General features: G+C 41.9%; 1 long non-coding RNA gene across 2 annotated transcripts; it reads right to left on the bottom strand.

Annotated features, from left to right (window-relative positions):
• Positions 1–2,167: 2,167 nt before the first annotated feature.
• On the bottom strand, positions 2,168–9,840 carry LOC115942167 (uncharacterized). Of its 2 annotated transcripts, none has more exons than XR_014147127.1 (3): positions 9,176–9,837; positions 7,924–7,970; positions 2,168–2,652 (listed from the first exon to the last, which is right to left on the bottom strand). It is a non-coding gene; the product is annotated as an uncharacterized LOC115942167 (long non-coding RNA). The 2 variants fall into 2 exon arrangements; XR_014147128.1 differs by lacking the exon at positions 2,168–2,652 and adding an exon at positions 2,665–4,936 and having other exon boundaries at positions 9,176–9,840.
• Between the last annotated feature and the right edge of the window lie 229 nt (positions 9,841–10,069).

The raw sequence follows: 10,069 nt of genomic DNA, 5'->3' as shown, positions 1-10,069 counted from the left end.
GAGGGGAGGGGGGTGGGAGGATGGGTTAGCCTGGTGATGGGTATTATAGAGGGCACGTTGTGCATGGAGCACTGGGTGTTATGCACAAACAATGAATCATGGAACACTACATCTAAAACTAATGATGTATGGGGATTAACATAACAATAAAAAAATTTAAAAAAATAGACACATAGATCAATGGAACAGAATAGAGAGCCCACAAATAAACCCACACTCATATGGTTAATCTACAACAAAGGAGGCAAGAATATACAATGGGGAGAAGACAGTCTCTTCATCACATGGTGCTGGGAAACCTGGACAGCTACATGCAAAAGAATGAAACTAGACCACTTTGTTTTTACATCATACAGAGAATAAACTCAAAATGGATTAGAGACCATCAAATGTGAGACCTGAAACCATGAGACTTCTAGAAGAAAACATGGGCAGTAATTTCTTTGACATGGGTCATAGAAACATTTTTCTAGATATGTCTTCTGAGGCAAGGGAAACAAAAGCAAAAATAAACTATTGGAACTACACCAAAATGAAAAGCTTTTACACAATGAAGGAAACCATCAGTAAAACAAAAAAGCAACCTAATGAATGGAAGAAGATATTAGCAAATATCCAATAAGATATTTCATAAGATATGAAATATTGGATATTTATTATTGGATAAGACATATCCAATAAGAAGTTAATATCCAATTAAAAAATAGGCGGAGGACATGAAGAGACATTTTCCCAAAGAAGACATACAGATGGCCAACAGACACATGAAAAGATGTTCAATATCACTAATCATCAGAAAATGCAAATCAAACCCACAATATCACCTTACACCTGTCCGAATGGCTAGTATCAAAAAGACAAGAAATAACAAGTATTGGGAAAGATGTGGAGAAAAGCAGAATTCTTGTGCATTGTTGGTAGAAGTGTAAATTAGTGCACACACTGTGGAAAACGTTATGGAGTTTCCTCAAAAAAATTAAAAAAAGAAATGCCACGCAATCCAGTAATTCCACTACTGGATATTTACCCAAAGAAAACAAAAACACTAATTCAAGAAAGATATATACACCCTTATATTTGTTGCAGCATTATTTACAATAGCCAAGGTGTGGAAGCAGCCCATGTCCATAGACATATGAATGGATAAAGAAGATGCAGTATATATACACAATGGAATATCAGCCACAAAAAAGAATGAAATCTTGCCATTGTAACAACATGGATGGACCTAGAGGGTATTATGCTAAGTGAAATAAGTCAGAGAAAAACAAATACCATATGGTTTCACTTATATGTGGAATCTAAAAAATCAAGCAAATGAATAAACAAACAAAAAGCAGAAACAGATCCATAAATACAGAGAACAAACTGATGGTTGCCAGAGGAGAGGGGGGGATTAGGGGGATGGGTGCAGGAGAGCGGGAGGTACAGGCTTCTAGTTATGGGATGAATAAGTCACGGGGATGAAAGGCACAGGATAGGGAGCAAAGTCAGTGGTATTGTAATAGCCTTGTATGGTGACAGATGGGAGCTACACTTGTGGTGAGCATAGTGTAACATACAGAGTCGTTGAATCATTATGTTATACACCAGAAACTAATGTAACATTGTGTGTCAAGTATACTTCAATAAAAAAAAAAAAATTATGGGGGCGCCTGGGTGGCTCAGTCGTTAAGCGTCTGCCTTCGGCTCAGGTCATGATCCCAGAGTGCTGGGATCGAGCCCCACATCGGGCTCCCTGCTCAGCCGGGAAGCCTGCTTCTCCCTCTCCCACCTCCCCTGCTTGTGTTCCCTCTCTGGCTGTCTTTCTCTCTGTCAAATAAATAAAACCTTTAAAAAAAAAAAAATTATGGCAAAACAAAAACGCCATCAGTTACCATATAGGTAAAGAGTAGGAACATCCACAATCATGGAACAACGCAAAGTGAGGCATTTTTCCCCCTAAAATATCATTTTGGATAAATATAAAACATCAGTTGTTGGGCGCCTGGGTGGCTCAGTTGGTTAAGCGACTGCCTTCGGCTCAGGTCATGATCCTGGAGCCCCGGGATCGAGTCCCGCATCGGGCTCCCTGCTCAGCAGGGAGCCTGCTTCTCCCTCTGACCCTCCCCCCTCTCATGTGCTCTCTGTCTCTCTCATTCTCTCTGTCTCAAATAAATAAATAAAATCTTTAAAAAAAAAACAAAAAAACATCAGTTATTTTCATCACATAAATAATATCTGGCAAATTGGATTTATAAATCACCATAAAAAAACAGCAATTACATGTATTTTCAGTTTTACTTGATTCATCTGATGATCTTTGTCACACACCTTGTCCATGTATGTCCAGTCTTCTGGTTGGGACCCTTGAATATCAAGTTTTGCTGAGCATTTGGCTTATATTATATAGAGGCATTATTTCTAATAGAAAACATTCCTGCATGATAACGTTTTAAGTATAATTCTGGATTTTAGTTATTAGTTGCTGGTGACTATTCTTTAATTTTGATTATCTGACCACCTCACCCCAGCAGGTAGCAGATTCATCTTTGCCGTGACCGCAGTCCAATTTGCTGTTACAAAGCAGGGAGCGTGGCAAGTGAGTCATGAGATCTTCACACAAAAGGCCAAGTTGCTGTGAAGCTGTTTTACATTGTCCATATGGCAAATCTGGAAGATTTGTAAGACAAGTACTGCATGTAGGCATATGCATCCATGACCATGAACATCAAGCTTTAATAATACAATAACCTGTTTCCTCCTTCCTCTTCTGCTTCTTTCCATTGTTCTTTCCCCCATTATTTCTTCTCCTCCTTTTCTTTCTTTTTCCTCTTCCATCCTCCCAAACTCTCTAGGCTTTACTTAGTTTCCATTTCTCGCAATACAACTGGCATTTGGGCAAACAAGTGTGGACTCACTCTTGTCTGAGAAGGAATGAGTGAGGTGACTGAGAAGGAGTCAACAAGGCTGGGCTCTGGCTTGAGCTTTGCCTCAGACTGGTTCTGTGTAGCCCCCTCCACTATTTTCTTAGCTAGAAATGGGAACCAAGAAAGCTTGCTACAACAGCTTCAAGAGGATGTTGAGTTAAACTGGCATCACTGTTTAAATGCAATGGATCTTCTCCCTCAGAAATGAGTGGGAGTTTGTCAGAATAATGTGATGGTATTTTAAAAATATTTTTGAATTATAAAATTTTGAATTTAAGATGTAAAGAGCAGATTGATAATACTTAAATCTCAAATATATCTACACCTAAGATAATGTATCTCCTGAAAATTCTGGTTTGGTGTATGGAGTGGTAAACAAGCTGGAAATTTCACTTTAGATTTAGGTGTAGAGTTGATGAGGGTTTTGTGAAAGTGCATTTTGCATCTTGAATGTTTTGTAGTTGGAACTAGGTTTATAAGTAAGAGGCAGATTAACACCACAGTTTGTATTCCCTTAATCCACAAGGTGCTTGGCATTGTGATTGTAGCTTACTTCTCTCAAATCACTAATGATATTTAACACCCCACCCATCTAATTTAATACTAAATTATACACTCTTCTATACTGTTCACCATTTCCCTAGTCTCCCTAATTACAACACAAACTCCTTGAAGGTAGAGTCAATGTTCTGTGTAAACTTCAGAGTTGGGCAGACCTGGATTGGAACCTTGTCTTACGGTTTTACCAGCTGTATGATCTTGGGCAAGACTCCCTGCGTCTCTCTTCAAAATGGTGATAACAGCCACCTCTCAAGACGGCTGAAAGGAATGAAATAAAGATGAGATATATTTAATGTTCAGAGCAATGGTTGGCACATACCACATGCCAATTGCCTGTTGTCAATAGACTCACCCCAAATCACCCATCTCAGGAGACTCAGCCGTTTTGAAAATATATGGGGAATAAATATATTCTTGTTTGTTGAGGGAATTATTGGCAGATCTGCCACGTAGGGGACACACATACTTGCAGGTTTTACTGGTATCCCAAAATTGATCCCAAGACCGGTCACAGCAGCCATAACTCTGAGCACAAGGAATGCCATGCAGAAAATCTGGACACATTGCCTGGTGGGAGGCCAGCATTGCCTGGTTCCAGCAGAACACAAGCACAAAGAACAAGTCTGCATCTCAGGGCAGAGACTTGTGTTGAGGGCCTTGTTAACTAGCTAGGTGTTGTCCATCGTTATCTTAGGGTGAAAGGGGGTAGCCAAAATGACAGGACCTTAAATCTATGCTTTGAGTTATAGTGGTGCTTTCGATGTCTACAGTCTCTAATTTAATCTTCTAACAAGTAAGTTTGACCAGCCTTCTGACAGGTGAGTTTTGCTCTCCCAGTTGTGCAAATGAAGATTTAAAATGAAGAAACAGATGGGCACTGAGTGATGTATGGAATTGTTAAATCACTACGTCATACACCTAATATAACCAAATAAACTAGTATAACAAAAAACTGAACTGTAAACTAAACTAATATAACAACAACAAAAAGAAATACATAAAAAATAAATAAAATGAAGAAACAGCCAGTGAGGTGAAATAGCTTCTGAGGTTTATGCTGGTATAAGTAGAATGATGTCACCTCAAACCCAGATCTTCTCTTTCCCTACCAAGGTCTATTTGTACTATGCCAATGTTTTCCAAAACCTGGTTTTCAAACTATCTACGTCAGAATCACTGAAGGAAATGCAGATTCCTGCCTCCACACCCAGACCTGCAGAATCTGAGTGTCTAGTGAGTGGGGCAGGGGTTCTACATATGTTTGAGCTTCTCGGGTCATTCTTATCCACACCAAAGCCTGAGAACAAGAGCCATATACCCAAGATGACATGCAGACTATGGTCTTGGGTTCCAACCAGACATTCCAAAGGCTGTCACTTGGTGGTTTCTGGAGTTGGCAGTCCTTGAGGAGCAGGAGAGGCGAGCTGTTTCCCTTGAGTGGCTTGGCACCACGAGAACTGGCCTGACTGGTTTTATTGGCATGCCATGAAGAGAAAAACAGAGTGCTCAGTCTGCTCCTGATCATTTTTGTCCAAGTTCAGCAGACCTACCTTCCCAAACATGGAGACCCTTGGTGTTTCTGAGGCAGCCCGCTGGCCCAAGTTCCTGAATATCTCTGAACCATCTTCAGGGGCCCAAGTCTGCAGCTGTGGCACTTTTGGACCCCCACCCTAGGGAAATCAGCATTCAAACCCCCTTGTGGGCAAACAGTAGATTTTAATAGAAGACAGATGGGATGGAATCTTTTCTTGGGAGCCACTCCTAGACTCTAAGGCTTTTGTCCCTTTGGAACGATATCAAGTACAAATATTAATTATTTTCTAACACTTAATAGTTTAAAGGAATCAACAGCCCTGTCATGTAGCTGTGAACAGTCACTTTATTGGTGAAGAAACTTAAGCTTAAAGACTCTCAGTGTCGCAGCCACTAAATGCTAGAACAGAGACTAGAACTCAATCAGACCTCCAAGTCTTTTGGCCACACCACAAGGCTCCAGAAAATTCTCTCTGCTGCATCACAAAAACCCTGTCAGCCCTTACTCCTCAAACAGGAGTCTCCAGCTCCTGAGATCAATGTTAATTTGCCCTTCCCAAGTATCTACAGCCTTTAATATGTCCTTAATCTTTAACTTAGAAATCCCACTTTTAGGACTCTCTCCTATGCATATAATAGGATATACAGAGGGCGCCTGGGTGGCTCAGTTGGTATACAGAGGGCGCCTGGGTGGCTCAGTTGGTTAAGCGACTGCCTTCGGCTCAGGTCATGATCCCGGAGTCTGGGGATCGAGTCCCGCATCAGGCTCCCTGCTCAGCAGGGAGTCTGCTTCTCCCTCTGACCCTACCCCTTCTTGTTCTCTCTCTCTCACTGTCTCTCTCAAATAAATAAAATTAAAAATAAAAAAAATAGAACATACAGAATAAAGCTATATGTAGGAAGATTTTTTTACATAGTGCAATTTATAATAGAAAATACTAAATGCTAAACAATGCTAAAACACTTTAGTCACTTTAAATATTAAATACCTGTTTACTAAAATTGATTTAAAACCTACTCAGTTTTATGTATGATGGGTTCTCAAAAGCATAAAACTATTAAATAAAAATATTGAGGATGAAAAGGCTGGAAGAGTTATCTGTGGCTGTCTCTGGATAGACGTTCATTTGTTTATCATTCATTCCTTCAGCAAATATTTATGAATACCTATGTCAGGCAGTGTGCTGGACTCTGTAGATACAACAGTGAACAAGATAGATCGATATAGTTTGCCGTTGGTGAGCTTACAGTCTGGAGAACAATGTAATTTTTAGCAGGAGGGTTTGCATCAAAATCATTAGGGGTTACTTTTTAAAAATTTACATATTTCATGCTTTGTTCCTGAAGATTGGCTCACTGAGTCCAGGATGGGTTTGGGGCAAAATAAAAATTTTTGAAAAGCTCCCTTGGTGATTGTGAAACACAGCTAGGATGAATAGGATGATAAATACTCCTCTAGAATAGAGCTCTCCAAACTTTTATGACTGTGTATCCCTTCAATAACAAAATAAATAAATGAAATAAAATTAGCATTCCCCCACAATATGTAAATACTTATTTATGAATCTACACCTGTACTTGCCCACTAATATATTATATGTATTGTAAAACACTGTCCAAAATTGAAATTTAAGAAGGATGAAATTAAATTCTAATTTTCTAAAGTTCTAATATTTTTTTTCTCTGACCCCACTGGATTCCCTTGTACACCCTATGTGGTTCATCTGGAAATTATTTCTCTACTCTAAAGGATAATGAGGCTGTGAGTGGCAAACAAGAAAGGAAGCTACTTTTTTTTTTAAAGATTTTATTTATTTATTTGACAGAGACACAGAAAGAGAGGGAACACAAACAGGGGGAGTGGGAGAGGGAGAAGCAGGCTTCCTGCCGAGCAGCGAGCCCGATGTGGGGCTCGATCCCAGGACCCTGGGATCATGACCTGAGCCGAAGGCAGACGCTTAACAACTGAGCCACCCAGGTGCCCCAAGGAAGCTACTTTTAAGAAGTCATTGCTTATTTAGTGTGACAGTCCTGAAAGGTATTCAAAAGCTAATGCAAAAACTAATTATTAAAATAGAATTAGAATTAACATAGACCTGTGTCATTAAAATGGAATTAGAGCAACAGAGCATGCCTTCATTACCTCAGTGGCTAATGTGCAGCTGGAAATCATTCGACCGCAGGTCAGCAGACATGAGGAAACTTTATGGGGTCTCTGGGCCTAAAACGCATCTTAACTAAGCCAGAACACCAAGCCGGGGGGAGAAGGAATTTTGCAGACTGAGAGAGGAACAGAGGGGCTTACACAAGGCCTGGAAGCCTGAGGGCCTGCAGCAGCTCGGGACAAGCCTCAGGCAGTGGGATTCAGAGGTGCCTAGGGGCTAGAATGTTGAGCTGGGGTGCCCACCACCCTTCATCCTGCCAGTTTCCTCATTTGCGGCTCAGACTCCATCTGGTGCAAGACTAACTTCCAAACTGAAGGGGGCAGCAGAAAGCAATGAACAGGCCCTAATTGCTTTTAAGATCTTTTCAGCCCACTAAGTGATGGCCACCATCCTAACTTGCTCTGGAGTGGCGCTGACAGGGAGGACCACAAGGACCAGGAGCCACTCATGTCTGTCCCATGCTACTCAGGAATGACTGGCTAGCACGTTTTAAAGCTTTTGGAGGTAAATCTGCGGCCACACGCCCCTGCCACTGTGATCGTGTTTCCCATCTGTAAGCAGCATGAGGATTGTTTAAGCACCTACGTATACACTGTCTCATCAACTTCGGAGTGAATTGCTGAGGTAAATGGGATTTGCAGGACCATTTCATAGTTGAGGAAACAAATCCCAGAGATGTGAACACCTGTCCAACCATGGAAAGCTAGTCAGTGACAGAGCTGGGCTTAATAGAGTTTAACTTCTTCTTGTCTCACCTTTCTCGGAGTTCATGAACAGTTTCCCAAGAATCTGCAAATATATCCTGTAAAAAAAAAAAAAAAAAGCTAAATTTTTGTTTTCATTGTGATGATAATCTGCAACAGTCATAATAAGCATAATCTGAATTATCTGGAGGATCACAACTGAGAAATGGAATATATCACCAGAATCTTTGTTTTTATCCTTTAATTTGTGCCTCTCTTTGAGTTTATACCAAGCAAAATTCAGTGGACTTCATGGTATGCTCTATCACTGAGATTTTTTGCAGCAGACTGAACACAGAAATGTGGTGGGAGAATTGAGTCATCTCAGGACCCACAAAATACAGGCATGACAGACTAAAAAGTAACTTGCCCCATAACATCCATGTCCACATTTCCAGTAGATGTGCACTGAGGTCTCAGTCTTTGATAATATCATCCTTTAGTTATTAAATTAAAAAATATTTTAGTAGGAAGTATGCCCTGAAGAACAGTTCTGTTCTGGAGTACAACAGTAACTGGATTAGTTGTCCACTGAATGCAGACTAGTATCTTCAAATGAAGAGAGAACCTTAGAGTTTTCAAGTGACATCTGCATTGCGCGCCTACAGTGTTCGTTAAGTGAAAGTTTTGTTTCTCCTGAACTACAAACAAAGGGACATATTAACACTCCTGTTTTGTATGCAAACAGGCATTCCCAGAAGTTGTATTTTCAAACTCACAATACGGAAACAAAAACTGAGCTAACATTTTTTCTACCATTAACCCCAAATTGACATTTTTATGATTCAGAGCACTACTACCATCCACTTACCTATCACATTAAATTAATTTGCAGATCTGCATTTTACTACCTTTATGGTAGTTGATTTCTATTTTTTCTTCAGTTATATAGTAATCTATAAACATGGAGTTTATACATTGTTTCATGGTTCTACATATTGAAATAACATTTTAACAAAAATTAAAATGAGAGTCACCTGGTGACGGTTGGGGCCTGCAATCGTTGTCCAAGAGCGGGATTCCTTCAGTCCCCCGGGGGGCCGGAACCCACAGCAGAGGGAGCTGTCCTGTCTCCCCTCTGCGTCCCCTTCCCGCTCCAGGATGGCTTACCTCCGAGAGCTGCTTACAGATTCCTTTCCTTCCCTTCTTCTTCTGCACCATCAGCCCCAACTCTTCCCTTCCTCTAACTCCCTTCTTAGCTCCTGGGCCCATCAGGGGACTCTTTCTTGGGAAAAGTTTTGAGATCCTAGTCTGGTCCAATTACCTTATTTTCCACATGAAGACGCTGGGGTCCAGATGGATAAAGTGACTCTAGTTCAAGGTCACTGGAGACCCTGCCGCTGCCGGCCTTCGTGGTCCGTAGGGCAGGGAACAGGCCCACAGAAAGAGCCCAGGGAAGCTGCAGTCATTGCCTGCCCCGCGCCTGCTCCTCTCCGGTTTCCAGCACGGGAGGGAGACCGCCCCGCTGACCGGCCGCACGGCACTAGGGGAGGCGATGACTCTCCAGCCCGCCGCCGTGGCGCCTGCAGCTCCCGGCGTCCGAGCCTCCTGCTTCCTCCGGCAGAGGCCGGTGACAAACGGACGGCGGGAAACCTGAACCGAGACTTGGGGCTGCTAACGGGGCAGTCAGGCCCCCGGGTGAGCCTTCGCTCTTCGACGGGCCTCCGCGTCCTCTTCCATGAAACCGTCAGGACACCAGGAGAATTCCAGTGTCTCCCAGTCTTCCCTAAATCTAAGAATCCCTTGGAGTGTTTCTTAAAAACCCAAATTCCTGGGCTCCAGCCCAGATTTGGAATATCTAGGGGAGATGCCTGGCAATCTGTGTTTAACAAGGGCCCGGCTCATTGCTATCAGCAGGAAAACGCAGAAGCTGTGAGCCCTCCAAAATTGTGAGTCAGCCAAAGCCTCCACAACATGACGGGTGCGACTGTATGAGGAGGACCCGGCAGGCAGGGGCAGCTTGCCCCGCTCACAGGACTGCTGTCAGAGCGGTGAATGAGTCAGCCAGCGAGTCTGAGGGACTAAGAAAAAAAAATGGGTGAGTTTAATCAGAGGAATTAATTGACAGAGGACAAGGGCAGGCTTTGTGGGGGGTTTTTTTCTTTTCTTTTCTTTTCTTTTTATTTTATTTTTTTTTAAAGATTTTATTTATTTATTT

Source organism: Leptonychotes weddellii, chromosome 7 (genome assembly GCF_054177405.1).
Source record: "Leptonychotes weddellii isolate Sample4059 chromosome 7, ASM5417740v2, whole genome shotgun sequence".
In the NCBI taxonomy this organism is placed as follows: Eukaryota; Metazoa; Chordata; class Mammalia; order Carnivora; family Phocidae; genus Leptonychotes; species Leptonychotes weddellii.
This window is presented reverse-complemented; position numbering and strand designations above follow the sequence as displayed.